The sequence below is a fragment of the Sciurus carolinensis genome, chromosome 6 (assembly GCF_902686445.1).
Source record: "Sciurus carolinensis chromosome 6, mSciCar1.2, whole genome shotgun sequence".
Lineage (NCBI taxonomy): Eukaryota > Metazoa > Chordata > Mammalia > Rodentia > Sciuridae > Sciurus > Sciurus carolinensis.
In genome coordinates this window covers 113008962-113025975 of record NC_062218.1, presented here as the reverse complement: position 1 = coordinate 113025975, position 17014 = coordinate 113008962, and positions in this window count along the sequence as shown.

The window sequence follows — 17014 nt, the reverse complement described above, 5'->3', positions numbered from 1 at the left end:
GAGGCAGGAGAAGTGCAAGTTCAAGGTCAGCCTGGGCAACATAGCAAGACACTACGTGAGAAAAGAAAGAGACAAAGGAATAAAAAGAAAGAAGGAAAGAGAGGAAGGAAAGAAGGTTTGTCAGATTATCAGGTGTGGTGTGCAGCAACACACCTGTAGTCCCAGCTACTTGGAAGGCTGGGGTGGGTGAATCATTTGAGCCCCTGAATTTGAGACCTAACAGGGCAACATAATAAGACCCTGTTAAAATACAAAACAAAACAAATTGGGTACAGTGCCATATGAATATTCTGTTTCCAAATTACTAAATGACAGTCTCCAACAAAACTTGTATAAAATATTAAAAGGAAGAAAAAGAGAAAAGAAGAAAACAGTTAATATGACTACATCTGCAATATACATACCATGCATACGTACCCTGTGCTCATGCACACATATACATATAAACCAAGAAAAATATGCATCACTGCTATAGTAGTGTTCATTTTTGTAATAGTCACGAAGTTATAAATTCCTTCTTCTTTGTTTTTGTTTTGTTTTGTTTTGTTTTTTCTGAACACTGGATCTCACTAAGTTGCTCTAACTTATGACCCTCCTGCCTTAGGCTCTCAAGTAGCTGGGATTATAGGCCATGCACCACCTCACCCAGCTCTATCTTCTTTCTTCCACTACTCATTTCATCTTCTCTTTGCCCTCAAACAGAACCTCAGCTGGTCACAATTCTTTACTTAATGGGGGTAACCCAAATCTTTATTCCTAAAGGATCTCAATTTTCATTAGTCCTGTCTTTTTTTCCTCTTTCCTTTTTCCTTCCTTCATTCCTTTCTCATCTCCACTTCTTCCTCTTCCCCCACCCCTCCTTTTCCTTCCTTGGTGTCACTGTAGTTTTGGGTTGCCCATTGACTCAATGACATTAGTAGACCAACACGGACATTGGGCAGTCTTAACTTTCAACTCAATGAAAACATTTTTGCAACTCCTCATGATTCATTCCCCCTTTAGGACTCAAAAACTCCAAACAAGTAAAGCTCAAAATTGCAGGGATGGAAAGCAAGAAATCTGCAATTGGGTTATTAGTTGCAATAATGAGAGAAGCCACTTCTTCCCACCTGGATTCCTGGGCCATGTTTTATGGCTGCACCGTAGCACCTACCATGCCCTGTAAGGGAGAACCCCAGGCTTTCAGGATGTGTCAACATGGCTTTCAGGAGGCCACGCCAATGTTCTGGTAGACAAGCAGACTCTGCGTGGATTCCATGGGCACAAGCCCACAGCTACACTTCTTTGACTGTGGAATGAATCTCTTGATCAGAAGCAACACGTTGCAGAGTGTGAAATGAAGTCACCACAATGGACAAGGCGTTATAGGCGAAAAGGCAGATCTATATTGAGAATACATGTGCATTCCAAAGATGATAATCTCTTTTCCCTCTGTGCTGGAAGAGGTCCAAAATGATCACCAAGCAGCTAGCGGGTTTGCAGGAAATGGCGCCATACCTAGAGTCCAGTGGCTGTACCTGCTGTTAGGTGCTCAGCTGGCTCAGCCTTAGTGAAGGGAGGGCTGGGGACTGAATCAAAGCTTCATGATAATATATTCAAAGATGAATAGTTGAATGGGTTATTTAAGATTAAACAGAAAGTGGGAACTCTATCACACTTTCACTTCCTGAAAAAACCACAATATTCAGTTTTCAGTCTGCCTCCCCATTGGACTTGTTGAAAAGCTATTTATTTAGTGAACGCTCAGTTAGGAAGTCAGCCAGAGTCAGAGAGCAGTCTGGCAGAGGTTGGGGGGAGTCATAAAAATATTTCCTGGACTGCTTGGTGACAAATGGTTATTCTGACTACTTCAGGAGAGAACAGTGCTGAATGAGCAATCTGCACATTCCTTCATTTTTAAGGCTGTGGCAAATTTCCATTCAGGGATTAAACTCGCCCGTGGGAAATTAAGCCATTTCTTGCTAAACTAAGAAATAAGAACAACAGTCACATGGCAATGCCGGGGCTCTGACACAGCTGATCTGGGTAATGTTGCGTGGAGGATGTGACGGGCTGTCGGCTTTACAGACAAGCATATTGTGACCCAATTTGTTTGCCAGGCAGTTGTTCCAGAGAGGTAGTTTACTGACAGAAGAAAATTGAAGGCAGTGTGCTGATTGTACCATCAGAGCCGAGTGGCTGCTGAACTGAATAAAATGCTGTGTAAATCCTGAAGTCACCCTGGAGAAAAGAAAATTAAATAACAGGGAGGAGAAGGGGACTCACTCAGCAATGAAACACAAGTGATTCCTACCTGCCTGTCCACGTCTAAATTGACCTAGTGCAGTAAGCCTGGTAAATTGGTCTCCATTCGGGCTCCAGTGGTTCCTCATGACCAGAATCCTATTACCAATCTTGATAAAAAGAAGTGAGTAAGCTTTGGGTCAACATGCACATCCTTTTGCTGTGGTTGTTCTTTAACTCTGAATAGAGCCTATCTATTGCATTTTATACCCTTTCGTTTGATCCACGGGCCATCTAGGATACTGATGCTTTCCTCTAACACTATTTTCTCAAGCACTGCAACATGAAATTAAGCTCAAGACCAGGCTCTCTAGCAGGCCTTTGACTGTATTGATCCTACTGCCCAAATGCATTTTCTAATGAAGTTTTATAAGAAACTGGCTATCTATGGACTCCTTGAGGGGTTTTGTTCCCCTCGAAGTTATTGATCTTCCTTGTACTTTCAATCTCAGCAATAATCATTAATTACCCACTCCACAAAAAAAAAAAAAGAGAGATAAGAACTCGGTTTTTCTGAGAGTGAGATGAATCGGGTGTTCATTTGGAACAACCACAAGACCTGGAGCAATTCTCCCTGTAAGACCTTCTAAAGGGTGAAGTATTAGACTGGGAGAGAATCTGAACGGCCTCAACTCCTGGTCTCAAGAGGATGGATTTTGGAAATAATCCCTCCACTGATTTAGCCAGGGAAGGAAAGAATGTGAAAGAACATGAATGGGTTCCATTAGAACCAGAATCCTCCATTTTTACAAAGACCCTAAATGAAAGTCAAACGTTTGCTAAATTTTGTCTGTGGGAGAAGTAGCAAATGCGAAATAAGGAGAGCTGTGAAAAGCTACAAAACGGCATAAAGCTAGGATGTGACAAGGACACAAAGAAAGCAGGAGGGCTGCCCACTTTCTGCTTGGTTCTCCTCCAGGTAAATATTTTGACAGCCACACCTGCTACTGAAGTGGATACACAGAACCAAGTTCATGGTCTTGCTAAGAAAATAAGGTTTCCTATTTCTAAGTCAATGTTTTTATAATCTTTTGTTCTGGTACCTTCGGTCTTTTTACATATGGAAAACTTTGTGACATTTGGGTGAATTTTAATGAAGCGGCTCATAACATTTAGAAAGGACAAAACATGCCACACCCATCCTCTGCTTCCAGCTTCATAAACAGGGCCTGAGACAGTGAGGTTAACTCTTTCCTGGAGACCAAGCAGCCACTCTGCTTCCTTTAATCTAGAAATCTGTCATGGAGACATTCGCTCTTGCCCATACCTACACTACACAGAGCCTGGTTTGAGGAAATGAAAAAGCACGGGCTTAGGTTTTCCTCTCATGAACTTGGTTTTCACTAAATATTGAGGATTACAGAAACACTCTTTTATTGAGTATTTAATATTTTTTATTTATTTTATGTTATTTTTTCTTGGTACTCACACTAACAAGAAACACAGCATCCTCTACTATAGAGCAATAGTAACAAAAACGGCATCGTATTGGCACCAAAATAGACAGGTAGACCAATGGTACAGGATAGAAGACACGGAGATATACCCACATAAGTACAGTTATCTCATACTAGACAAGGATGCCAAAAATTTACAACGGAGAAAAGATAGCCTCTTCAACAAATGGTGCTGGCAAAACTGGAAATCCATATGCAGTAAAATGAAATTAAACCCCTATCTCTCACCCTATACAAAACTGAACTCAAAATGGATCTAGGAATTAGACCTGAGATCCTTCACCAAATAGAAGAAAAATTAGGCCCGAATCTCCATCACGTTGGCTTAGGACAGACTTCCTCAACATGATTCCCAAGAGCACAAGAAATAAAAGCAAGAGTCAATAAATTGGATGGATTCATACTAAAGAGTTTTTTCTCAGCACAGGAAACAATCAATAATGTGAAAAGAAAGCCTACAGAGTGGGAGAAAATCTTTTCTACACACACTTCAGACAGAACACTAATCTCCAAAGTTTATAAAGAACTTAAAAAACTTTACACCCAAAATACAAAGAACCCAATCAATAAATGGCCTAAGGAAATGGGCAGACACTTCACAGAAGAAGATATACAAGTGATCAACAAATATATGAAAAAGTGCTCATCATCCCTAGTAATTAGAGAAATGCAAATTAAAACCACCCTAAGATTTCATCTAACTCCAATTAGAATGACTATTATCAAGAACACAAGCAATAGTAAGTGTTGGCGTGGATGTGGGGAAAAAGGTACACTCATACATTTCTGGTGGAGTTGCAAATTGATACAGCCACTCTGGAAAGCAATATGGAGATTCCTCAGAAAACTTGGAATGGACCCACCATTTGACCCAGCTATCCCACTCCTCAGTTTATACCCAAAAGACTTAAACCAGCAAACTACAGTGATGCAGCCACATCAATGTTCATACCAGCTCAATTCACAATAGCTAGATTGTAGAACCAATCGAGATGCCCTTCGATTGACAAATGGATAAAGAAACTGTGGTATATATATACATAATGGAATATTACTCAGCCAAACAGAAGAATAAAATTATGGCATTTGCTGGTAAATGGATGAAGTTGGAAAATATCATGCTAAGTGAAATAGGCCAATCCCCAAAAACCAAAGGCTGAATGTTTTCTCTGATAAGTGGATGACAATATATAACGAGGGGGGGTTGCAGGGGGAAGAGCAGAATGAAGGAACTTTGGATGGTGTAGAGGAAAATGGGTTGGAAAGGGGTGAGGGGCAGAAAGATAGTAAAATGAAACAGACAGTAATACCCTATGTACATGGGGATTACATGAATGGTGTGAATCTACATAGTGTACAACCATAAAAAAGAAAAGTTGTACCCCATTTGTGTACAATGAATCAAAATGCAGTCTGTAAAAATTTTTAAAAAAAAGATTTCAATAAAAAAAAAAAGAAACACAGCACCAAACAATAACTAGACACTGATTCCCTGATGAGATGCTCATTTAATCAGCTAGGATGATGACTATTTTAGTCAGCTTTTTTGCTGCTATGACTAAAGGACCCAACCATAACGACTGTAGAGGAGGAAAGGTTTATTTGAGGGCTCACAGCTTCAGAGGTCTTAGTCCATAGAAAGCCGGCTCCATTCCTTGGGGCTTAAGGTGATGTTGAACATCATGGCGGAGTGTGTGGCAGAGGGAAGCAGCTCACATGAAACCAGGAAGCAGAGAGAGCATCCATTCGCCAATACAAATACATATTCAAAGCCATGCCCCAATTCCCTCCTTCTCCAGCCACACCCTACCACCTCAGTTAACTCTCAGTTAATCCCTATCAGGGGATTAAATCACTGATTGGGTTAAGACTCTTACAACCCAGTCGTTTCTCCTCTGAACCTTCTTGCACTGTCTCACAAGTGCACTTTTGGGGGACCCCTCACATCCAAACCATAACAACAACTTTCCACAAGGTTGAAATATATGAAGCTATAACTGCTCATTGTCTAGATACCAAAGTCTCACGTTTCAAGCTGTTGCTGGGGCGTGATCCTCAACAGGCCCACCTCAACAAATTTGCTACTGTCAGTCCCTCATTCTGAATCTGATGAATCAGGACCGTGGGTTCAGCCTGAAGAGGAATTTCTTGATTAGGATCTTTCAGGCAGTGCCTGTGTGATTCCCCAGCTGTCTCAAAAGACAGCCCTCACGACAAACCACTGTGGTCCAAGAAACACTGACCACAGAATCCTAGGGAGACAGATGTGTTTGGAAACAGATCCTTAGATCCCCATCAGCTTTCCTGGATTCAAACCTCTGATAGTGGGTTTGGGAATCTAGCACCACTCATAGGGAGTGTACATCAGAAGAAAATAAAATGTTTAAATTTAAATTGGTTCACTGGACTCTGATTATAAACTAGGAAGCTCTTTTTTTTTTTTTTTTTTTTTTTTTGCAGACGCATTTTTTTTTTAGAACAACCTTCATTTCTCTGGTTGTACATGATATAGATTCACATCATTCATGTAATCATGTATGTACATAGGGTAATAATGTCTGTCTCATTCCACCATCTTTCCTTCCCCCCGCCCCCTCCCCTCCCCTATTTCCCTCTACACAATCCAACGTTCCTCCATTCTTCCTTACTCCCCAACCCAGTTATGTATCAGCATCCATTTATCAGAGAAAGCATTCAGACTTTGGTTTTTTGGGATTGGTTTATCTCACTTAGCATGATATTCTCCAACTGCATCCATTCACTCACAAATGACATAATTTTATTATTCTTTATGGCTGAGTAATATTCCATTGTGTATATACCACAGTTTCTTTATCCATCCATCAATTGAAGGGCATCTAGGTTGATTCCACAATTTAGCTATTGTGAATTGAGCTGCTATGAACTTTGATGTGGCAGCATCATTGTAATATGCTGATTTTAAGTCCTTTGGGTATAAATGGAGGAGTGGGATAGCTGGGTAGATGGGGGGTTCATTCCCAGTTTTCTGAGGAATCTCCATATTGCTTTCCAGAGTGGCTGTACCAGTTTGCAATCCCACCAGCAATATATGAGTATACCTTTTTGCAAAGTTCTTTAAAAGTGTAAGGAAACACGTATTATGAGCAAAATTCAAGTCCAGCGATGTGAGAATCTATCCTAGAAAGAGACTTGGTGGTTTTGTTGTTGTTGTTTTTCTTTTTAAAAATATACATGATAGTAGAATGTATTTTGACATATCATACATACATGGAGTATAACTTCCCACTCTTGTGGTTGTACATGATGTAGAGTTTCACTGGTTATATGTTCATATATGAACATAGGAAAGTTATGTCTGATTCATTCTACTGTCTCTCCTGTCCATCCCCCTTCCCTTCATTTGGTGGATTTTTAGTATTAGGCTTCCTGGCACTGATTTCCAGAGTTCAAAATCTTATCTAGTAACTTCCTGTTTCTAGTCATGTCTCTAAATATCTCAGACTGTTGTATCTACCTCTAGAAAAGTAGGCAGTATCTACACGCCCATCCTGAAACATTAAACATATCCCATGCATCCTGATCATAGATGGCCTTTCCCCCTAAGGAACCTCAAAAAGCAAAGAGCTATACAATAGACACACAGTGAGTTTTGTGAGAACCAAACAGAAAAGGAAATAAGAAAGAGCAGCTAACATCATATCATGCTGTTTTTCATTCCTTTAGGCCATCCAGATTTCTTTTTAGCCCTGAGGATGTGACCCAGGACAGTCTTTATGGTCACACAATAAGCTAGTTATTCCAGATTTATTAATGGTAAGAACCCTGTACACCATCATTGCAACAGAGCGTGGATAAACATGTCAGTGAGGGATGCCAGAGCACATTGCAAGCTAGAAACATCCTTTGATGTAAACTCAGTAATGTACGTCCAAGGGAGACTGTGAACTGAGAGCTTCTCTGGAGAGAAGAAAATGTTCATGCTCCCACACTGAAGGCATCGCCTCTCGTGGGCTCAGTGATGCATTAGTTCAGTTTGTTCTGGTTGGTATTCCTTGCTATTCTTCCAGATCTGATAAAACTTAAATTGACTGCATTTACATCAAAGAACATGTATTTCGTTGTAGAATTTTAATGTTAAGCATACAGAGGTGTTCTCTTCTGGATCAGAATGACAATGCACTGAAATAGAAGTCAGTATCACAGTAGGAAGTGGATGTCAAAGACGTAACTCACCAACTGACTCTCCATTTAGAGAGACAAAGTTCCCCCCAACACACACATAGCTTGACTATCTCATCCATTCCAACTTTCCTATGGTGGGTGTAGGGGGAGGGAGCTTAATAGCAAAGGTTTAGAGAAGAGAAACTATTCTCTCAAAATGGTAATAATGCAGCAATTATACAACAAAACACCTACCAGAGAAAACTATAATAATGCCAGGATCCGGTGACTCAGGTAAGACAAGAGGATTTTGAGTTTGAGGCCAGCCTCAGCAACTTAGCAAGGCCCTGTCACAAAATGAAAATTAAAAAGGGCTAGGATATAGTTCCATGGTAAGTGCCCCTGGATTCAATACCCAGTTCCAGAAAAAAAGAGAAAGAAAAGAAAACTGTAATAATAATACAAAGACATTATCCAATTCAAAAATATCAGCACTTCAAGATCAGGAGCAACTTAACTGACTTTTAAGGGGATGGCATAATTTATCCATACCATCACGCTTATGAAAGTAAGAGACCATGTCTATTAATAATTTTACAGGACAGTAGACATAAACCAGAACCATCCCAGGCAATCTGTGACATATGGTCAAGCAAGTGATAATTCCAAAACCACATATCCTTCAAGAGAAGTGTGGGAATGCCATGCATGTGGATGTTCATATGATCAGTAGGACCTAACACCACTATTGGTAGTAAATACTAAAAGCAAGGCCTGGGTAGTCTCTGATGACATGCTGTTCCAGTGCACAAACAGCCGTATTTCAGAGATTTAGATAGACCTGACCCCAGTCCATGGGGTCCAGATCTGGGACCGCCTCACCACTCATGTCACTCAGTTTCATATACTTCTAAATTTCTTTTATGAACTCCTTTTAATTTCAAGATCTCTTTAGTAATGTTACTTGGTTTCTAACACATAAGATGTTTAAGGTAGTTTTCTGTTACTGGTCATTCTTCTAATAAAAGAAAATTGTACACATTTATGATGTGAAACAAGGTGTTTGATATATGTATACATTGTGGAAAGGCTCAATCAAGCTAATTAACCTGTGCCCCCTCCCTTTTATTCATTTTTTTTTAGCAACTTTTAGATTGTATTAGTCAGTTGTTCACTACTGTGACAAAAAAACTGAGAAAATCAACATAGAGAAGGAAAGATTTATTTATTTATTTCGGTACTGGGGGTTGAACCCAGGCACTTTACCACTGAGCTACATCCCCAGAGCTTGTTAATTTTTTATGTTGAGACCGAATCTTACCAAGTTGCCTAGGGTGGCCTCAAACTTGCAATCCTCCTGCCTGAACCTCTTGAGTTGCTGGGATTATAAGCATGTCCCATCACACCCAGCCAGGAGGAAAATGTTATCATGGCTCAGTTTCAGAGGTTTTAGTCCATGATCAGCTTGCTCCATTGCTATGGACCCATGGTGAGGTAGAACATCATGGCAGAGAGGGTGTGGTGGAGCTCAGCTGCTCACATTACCATGGCTAGGAAACAGACAGAGAAAGGGAAAAAGGGACTGAGGACAAGATATACTCTTCTAGGGCATTTTTCCCAGTGGACTACTTCCTACATTTAGGCCTCACGTCCTACTGTTTCCATCACCTCCCAATGATGCCATCGAATCATGAATCCATCAATGGATTAATCCATATATGACGTCAGATCCCTCATGATCCATTTACTTCCCCAAAGCCCCACCTTTGAACACTGCTGCATTGGAGACCAAGCCTTTAACACATGAGCCTTTGGGAGACAATCCATTTCCAAATCACAACACAGGTACAATATATCAGTACAGTCACCATGTGGGGCAATGGATCCCTTGAACAAATTCCTCCTGTGTAACTGAAATGTGTCTCTCACCTTTTCCTCAATCCCCCCAATCTCCAGCCTCTGATCTGTCTGCTTCCATGAAACCAACTTTTTTAAAAAATTTGTTCTATTTAATTATACATGACAGTAGAGTGCATTTTGACACATTGTACACATATGGAGCACAATTTCTCATTCCTCTGGCTCTACATGGTGCAGAGTCACATTAGTAGTGTAATCATACATGTATATAGGGTAATAATGTCTGTTTCATTCCACTGCCCTTCCCATCCCCACACCCCCTTCCCTCCCCTCACTCCCCTCTGCCCAGTCCAAAATCCCTTCATTCTTCCCTCCCCCCACCCATTCTGGATAGGCACATCACATCCTACACTACTTCTGTTCCCTCTTTGTCCATCATTTGAAATGGTAAACCCTTTTGGCAAACTTATTGTTTATATTGTAGACAATAATTGAACACATACATCATTTCTGTTTATTGCAACAAAACTGTCAATGCCTTAATAGGAGCTATTTGGCTTAAGGATGTATATTGTTTGCATTGGGTGCTATTGATATTGGTCTCCCCTCTCACTTGATATCCCATGTGAGCGAGGGAAAAGATTCCTGTCAGAGGGATGGGCCAGCTGTAAATTAATCACTAAGAAATTTATTTAATAGAAAAAGCCACAGGAGACAATTATCTCTTGAATCAGGGGGAATGACAGATTGAGCCATGCTAAAGGATTTGGCTCTAACAATGGAGGAGTCCACACTCTCTTTATTTACAGCAGTACACATCAAAGAGGGACTGGTAGGAGCCTCCCCCATGGGAAAAAGGATGGGGTGGAACCAAAGGAGTCATTCTGCTCCAGCAGATCATCCCAGCAAGGCCTGCAAATTCTGGTGGTAAGCCACTGCACAGAAACCACATACCGCAGGCAATCTGAAACAGTCTCTCATGGCTGCCAGTTCCTGAGAGCCAGATTTCCATGTCTGGTAACTTGACCAAGCCTGGTTTTATTTGCAAGCCATGGATGGCACCCTGCACTCCCCCTTAAAGGTGAGGTACAGGAAGCCTTTAGGGACACTATAAGACTACAGGGTAGAAACAGTACTGCCTCAGATCCATATAACTAGATAGGAAGACACACAAACAAAATGAAAAAACAAGGGAACAGAGCACCTCCAACCAAGATACTCCAACATAGAATCCATAGACAATACAGTAGAAAAAAAAGTCAGAGAAGGAGTTTAGAAGGTACATTGTTAGACCCATCTTCAAAACAAAAAATAGTATCAGAGAAAAAATACAGGAGTGAAAGATCACTTCAATAAAGAGGCAGAGATTTTTTAAAAGTATCAAGCAGAAATCCTCAAAATGAAGGAAACAATAAACCAAATTAAAAATTGAATGGAAAGTATGACCAACGGATTAGACTAACTTTTTTAGATTCAACATATGAGTGAGATCATGCAGTATTTGTCTTTCTGTACCTGGCATTTCAATTAAGATACTGTCCTCCAAGTTCATCCATGTTGTCACAATGCAAGATTTCCTTCATATGCACCAAATTTTCTCTATCCATTCATCTGTTTGTTAATGGGCACTTAAGTTGATTCCACATCTTGGGTATTGTGAATAGTGTTGCAATAAACATGGAATAAACATGGAATGCAACTATCTCATCGGTATGTTGGTTTCATTTCCTTTGGATATACATGCAAAAGTGGGACTCTTGGATCACATATCACTTCTATTTTTAATTTTTTAAGGAACCTATATACTATTTTCTATAATGGCTTCTGTCATTGATTTCTGATATTATTGACAATTATGGTCAGAGAACATAGAATAATATTATTCATTTTGAAATAATATGAAACATCCTATGTGGCCTCATGCATGATTTTTTTTTCAATATTTAGTTTTTGCTCAGCATGTATTTACAGTCTCTACTCTTTTGCTTCCTCATGGTACCTGGGTTGCCACTTCCATGTCTGTCATTCCTGGTGCCTGGAAGAGTACTAGGAAGAATTCTCGTCATGCGCTTCCCCGCCTGGGGCTGTATGCTGCACTTCCTACCTTTACCCCCACATCTCTCAGAGTCTGTCCCTTCCAAAGTCCTCACTCACCCACTGTGACCTTTCCTGAGCTTGCATCATTGGCAGTAGCCCCTCTAACTAGCCAGCCTCCCCAGCCTGGAAACCCACTTTCTGTCCCCAGGGGTCTTCTCAAGGCAACTCTCCCTACATGGGATTTGCTTATCATCTGTGAAGGGAAAGTGCTTGTCTTCATATAATGCATCAAATGAAAATAATGCTAAGTTTCAAACTTATTGGGTAACTTATAGGCCATTTTAAATCAAACATACTAAAGGGAATCCGAGTATGCTATCCTAAAATAGACCACTTTTGCAAAGAATTCTTTGGAGCTGAAGACAACTGAGAAACAGGAGTCTGCTGAAATAGTTCTCTACCCTGCCCACCAATCTGCCTAAATGTGAAGCATAAATTTCTCTTTTTAAAGGTGCACCTCTCTTCACTCCCTTATCAGGAGGAAAAGACAATTCTTATCTCTGGAGATGCACTGGCTTGAATCTGCATAAACAAATCTTAATGAAAGAACCTTATCTTCCACTAGTTCTCCATATATTTAATTTCCCACAGTTTACTGCTTCTAGAAACTCAAAGCCTTTTTCTTTTGCCTTGTCACTTCACCACAAATGTGTCATTCTTTGATAAAATGGTACATCAACCTTCAGATCTGACAGCCTTTTGGGAGATTTCCTTTCAGTTCTCCAAAGCCTCCATATGCATATTAAATATATCTTTTTCTCTTGTTAATCTGTGTTGTGTCAATTCAACTTGTGGGCTCCAGACCTGAACTTAAGAAGGCAGAGAAAAGGAATTTTTTTCCCTCACCCAGAGGAGAAAAACTGACCCAAGGAAAATGAATTCTGTACTGACTGTGTAATAGGGACTTAGTGACTGATTTTGCTGCTGACTCTTCACTTGGGCCTGCAGATGTTCAATGGATACTTCAGGTTAGGTACAAGCAAGGTAAATCTTGGCATCTCTGCCTTCATTTTGCATCTGTCTTCTTTGCCACCTTAAACTCTGAGTCTGGTTCCTGTCCAACTCTGTGCTAAGACACATTAATCATTGAAGGAATGTTCGTCTAAAGCTGGTAATCCTCCCCCTTCAGAGCTGAAGACACCAAGATAAGAGTAACTAAGAGATTTTTGAGATTTGCAAGGACATCCTAATTAACAGATTGTCAGCTGTCAGCTTTTACCACGGTCTGTTCCAGACCACTGGAGCAGCACCTAGAAGCCTCAGTCATTGCTCTGACCTGAAGGAACTAATGCTATCTTGCCTTTCTGACTTCTCCTTTTGCGTCATGGCGCAGGCTCCATGGCTGTTTCTAGTCAACTCTGTCAGGACTACTAAAGGAAACCTGATCCCAGGCCACCTCCTTCACCTGCCTCTTTGTCTTGTGTGTCTTGCCTGATTCCAGACTTCATGATATTTCTACCCAACCTGTCTGCCCTAACTCCTCACTGGGTCAATCTGAGAGATTTCCCAGCCTGGTCCTAATCCCTCCTATTTTCCCTCACACAGGCATTTCTCCTAATATGAGGTTGTCAGATTTAGCAACAAACAAACAGAATATCCAGTTAAATTTGAATTTCAGGCAAACAATAACTTTTTATTGTAAATATACTTGAAGGATATGGAAAATGACAATTCCCAAGACAGTGTGACCTGGGAGGAGTGAAAGAGGAAGAAGCCAAACATTAATCTTTTCCCAGTGATGGTAAAATGACTCCTGGAGGAAAAGATAAACTCTGTACCCTCCATCCTTGCCTAGTAAAACAAATCTCAAATTTTTACAACCTCTTTTATGAATTCCCAATCTGACACATTCTGTTGAAGAGATTAAGTCATCTTTCAGTATAACATATAAAACCCACACCCCTTCTATAACTAGGGGCCATTTTCTACCCAGAAAGTGAGCCCCACCCCCATGCCTGACTCCACTGTTGAATAAAAGGTACAGCTGACCCATGAAGTCTGCTTCCATCCTGGTTATTTGTGCTTTCATTATGGTACTGAAACCATTTTTGTTACTTTTGCTTACAATAATTACATTACCGAAAGCTTGGTTCTTGTCCCCATTGCCAATCTGATAACGAGGCCATGGTTTTGAGAAAAAGGAAAAAGATTTATTGCTATGCTAACAAAGGAGAAACTCAGGGGACTCCTGTCCCAGAGTCTGGGATTCTTCCCATCAGTAGCAACAGGGTGCTCTTAAAGAGGTAACTCAAAGGCTACATTCTACTTGTTCTCTGTTAGAATTGTAATTCACATATTAATTTGGGAGATAGTCATTCCTGAGATCTTCTTGTACCATCCCAATCCCAGGGATGCAAGGTTGGTTCAACATCCGGAAATCAATAAATGTAATTCACCATATCAACAGACTTAAAGTTAAGAATCACATGATAATTTCAATAGATGCAGAAAAAGCCTTTGATAAAATACAGCACCCTTTCATACTCAAAACTCTAGAAAAAATAGGGATAGTAGGAACATTCCTCAACATTGTAAAGGCTATCTATTATCTATGCTAAGCCTACAGCCAATATCATTCTAAATGGAGAAAAACTGAAAGCACTCCCCTAAAAACTGGAACTAGGCAGGGATGCCCTCTTTCACCACTTCTATTCAGCATTGTCCTTGAAACTCTAGCCAGAGCAATTAGACAAAAGAAATTAAAGGAATACAAATAGGAAAAGAAGAACTCAAATTATCCTTATTTGCCGATGACATGAGTCTATATTTAGAGGAGCCAAAAAATTCTACCAGAAAACTTCTAGAACTCATAAATGATTTCAGTAAAGTAGTAAGATATAAAATCAATGATCATGTATTTTCTAATGTATTTTCATTCATAAGTGAGGAATCCTCTGAAAGAGAACTTAGGAAAACTACCCCATTCACAATAGCCTCAAAAAAAAAAAAATACTTAATCTAACAAAAGAGGTAAAAGACCTCTATAATGAGAACTACAGAACACTAAAGAAAGAAATTAAAGAAAACCTTAGAAGATGGAAAGATCTCCCATGTTCTTGGATAGGAAGAATTAATATTGTCAAAATGGCCATACTACAAAAAGTGCTATACAGATTCAATGCAATTCCAATTAAAATGACGTACATCATAGATATAGAGCAAGCAATCATAAAATTCATTTGGAAAAATAAGAGACGCAGAATAGCTAAAGCAATCCTTAGCGAGAAGAATGAAGCAGGGGGTATCACAATACCAGAACTCCAACTATACTACAGAGCAATAGTAACAAAAACGGCATGGTATTGGTACCAAAATAGACAGGTAGATCAATGGTAAAGAATAGAGGACACAGACACAAACCCAAATAAATACAATTTTCTCATGCTAGACAAAGGTGCCAAAAACATACAATGGAGAAAAGAGAGCCTCTTCAACAAATGGTGCTGGGAAAACTGGAAATTCATATGCAGCAGAATGAAACTAAACCCCTATCTCTCACCCTGCACAAAACACAACTCAAAATAGATCAAGGACCTCGGAATCAGACCAGAGACCCTGCACCTTATAGAAGAACAAGTAGGTCCAAATCTTCATCATGTTGGCTTAGGATCAGACTTCCTCAACATGACTTGCAAAGCACAAGAAATAAAAGCAGGAATCAATAATTGGGATAGATTCAAACTAAAAAGCTTTTTCTCAGCAAAGAAAACTATCAGTAATGTGAAGAGAGAGCCTACAGAGTGGGAAAATATCTTTGCCACTCATACTTCAGATAGAGCACTAATTTCCAGAATCTATAAAGAACTCAAAAAACTTTATACCAAGAATACAAAGAACCCAATCAACAAATGGGCTAAGGAAATGAGCAGACACTTCACAGAAGATCTACAAGCAATCAACAGATACATGAAAAACCGTTCAACATCTCTAGTAATAAGAGAAATGCAAATCAAAACTACCCTAAGATTTCATCTCACCCCAATTAGAATGGCAATTATCAAGAACACAAGCAACAATAGGTGTTGGTGAGGATGTGGGGGAAAAGGTACACTCATACATTGCTAGTGGGAAGGCAAATTAGTGCAGACACTCTGGAAAGCAGTGTGGAGATTCCTTAGAAAACTTGGAATGGACCCACCATTTGACCCAGCTATCCCACTCCTTGGCCTGTACCCGAAGGACTTAAAATCAGCATACTACAGAGATACAGCCCCATCAATGTTCATAGTTGCTCAATTCACAATAGCCAGACTGTGGAACCAACCTAGATGCCCTTCAATTGAATGGATAAAGAAACTGTGGTATACATACACAATGGAATATTACTCAGCCATACAGAAGAATAAAATTATGGCATTTGCAGGCAAATGGATAAAGTTGGAGAATATCATGCTAAGTGAGACAAGCCAATCCCAAAAATCAAAGGTCGAATGATCTCTCTGATAAGCGGATGATGATACATAATGGGGGGTGGGAGGGAGGCAAGAATGAAGGAAGGATGGATTGTATAGAAGAAAGAGGGGTGGAAGGGGTGAGGGGAAGGGAAAAATAACAGATTGAGACAAACATCATTACCCTACATACATGTATGATTACAAAAATGGTATGACTCTACTTCATGTACAACCAGAGAAATGTTTTACCCCATTTGTTTATAATGAATCAAAATAAATAAATTTTTTAAAAAGAAATGGAAATCTGTAATTATTTAGAAAGATCTTCAATAAACACAGTCGATATGTTTACAAACCACCAAAATGAGTAGATCCGTTCCCAAGCCAAGGTAACTCCAGAGCACTCTGGAAATATTACACTTCCAGAATAGTCATAATGTGAGATAATTGAAACTATTACTATTTATTACTATTTATTTCCAATGGCACCACAAATGAGCTTTAATATTTCATTAGACCCCTCAAATCTTAGAATACCTGAAATGTATTTCCACTATCTGGGACAAAATGAGGCCAAAATTGAAGTGAGAAACCAGATAAATAATCCTGTATCACTGGGTGAAGCATTCCTTGTTAGGCTGGTAAATATGTCCCAACATCATAAATTTACTTCCTAAAAATAAACATTCCCAGGAAAAGTATCCTTTTCAGAGAAGTGTTACTAGGGAAAATCTAAATAAATCCTCTAGCTTCACTTGCTCTTAGTTGACTTAAAAATCA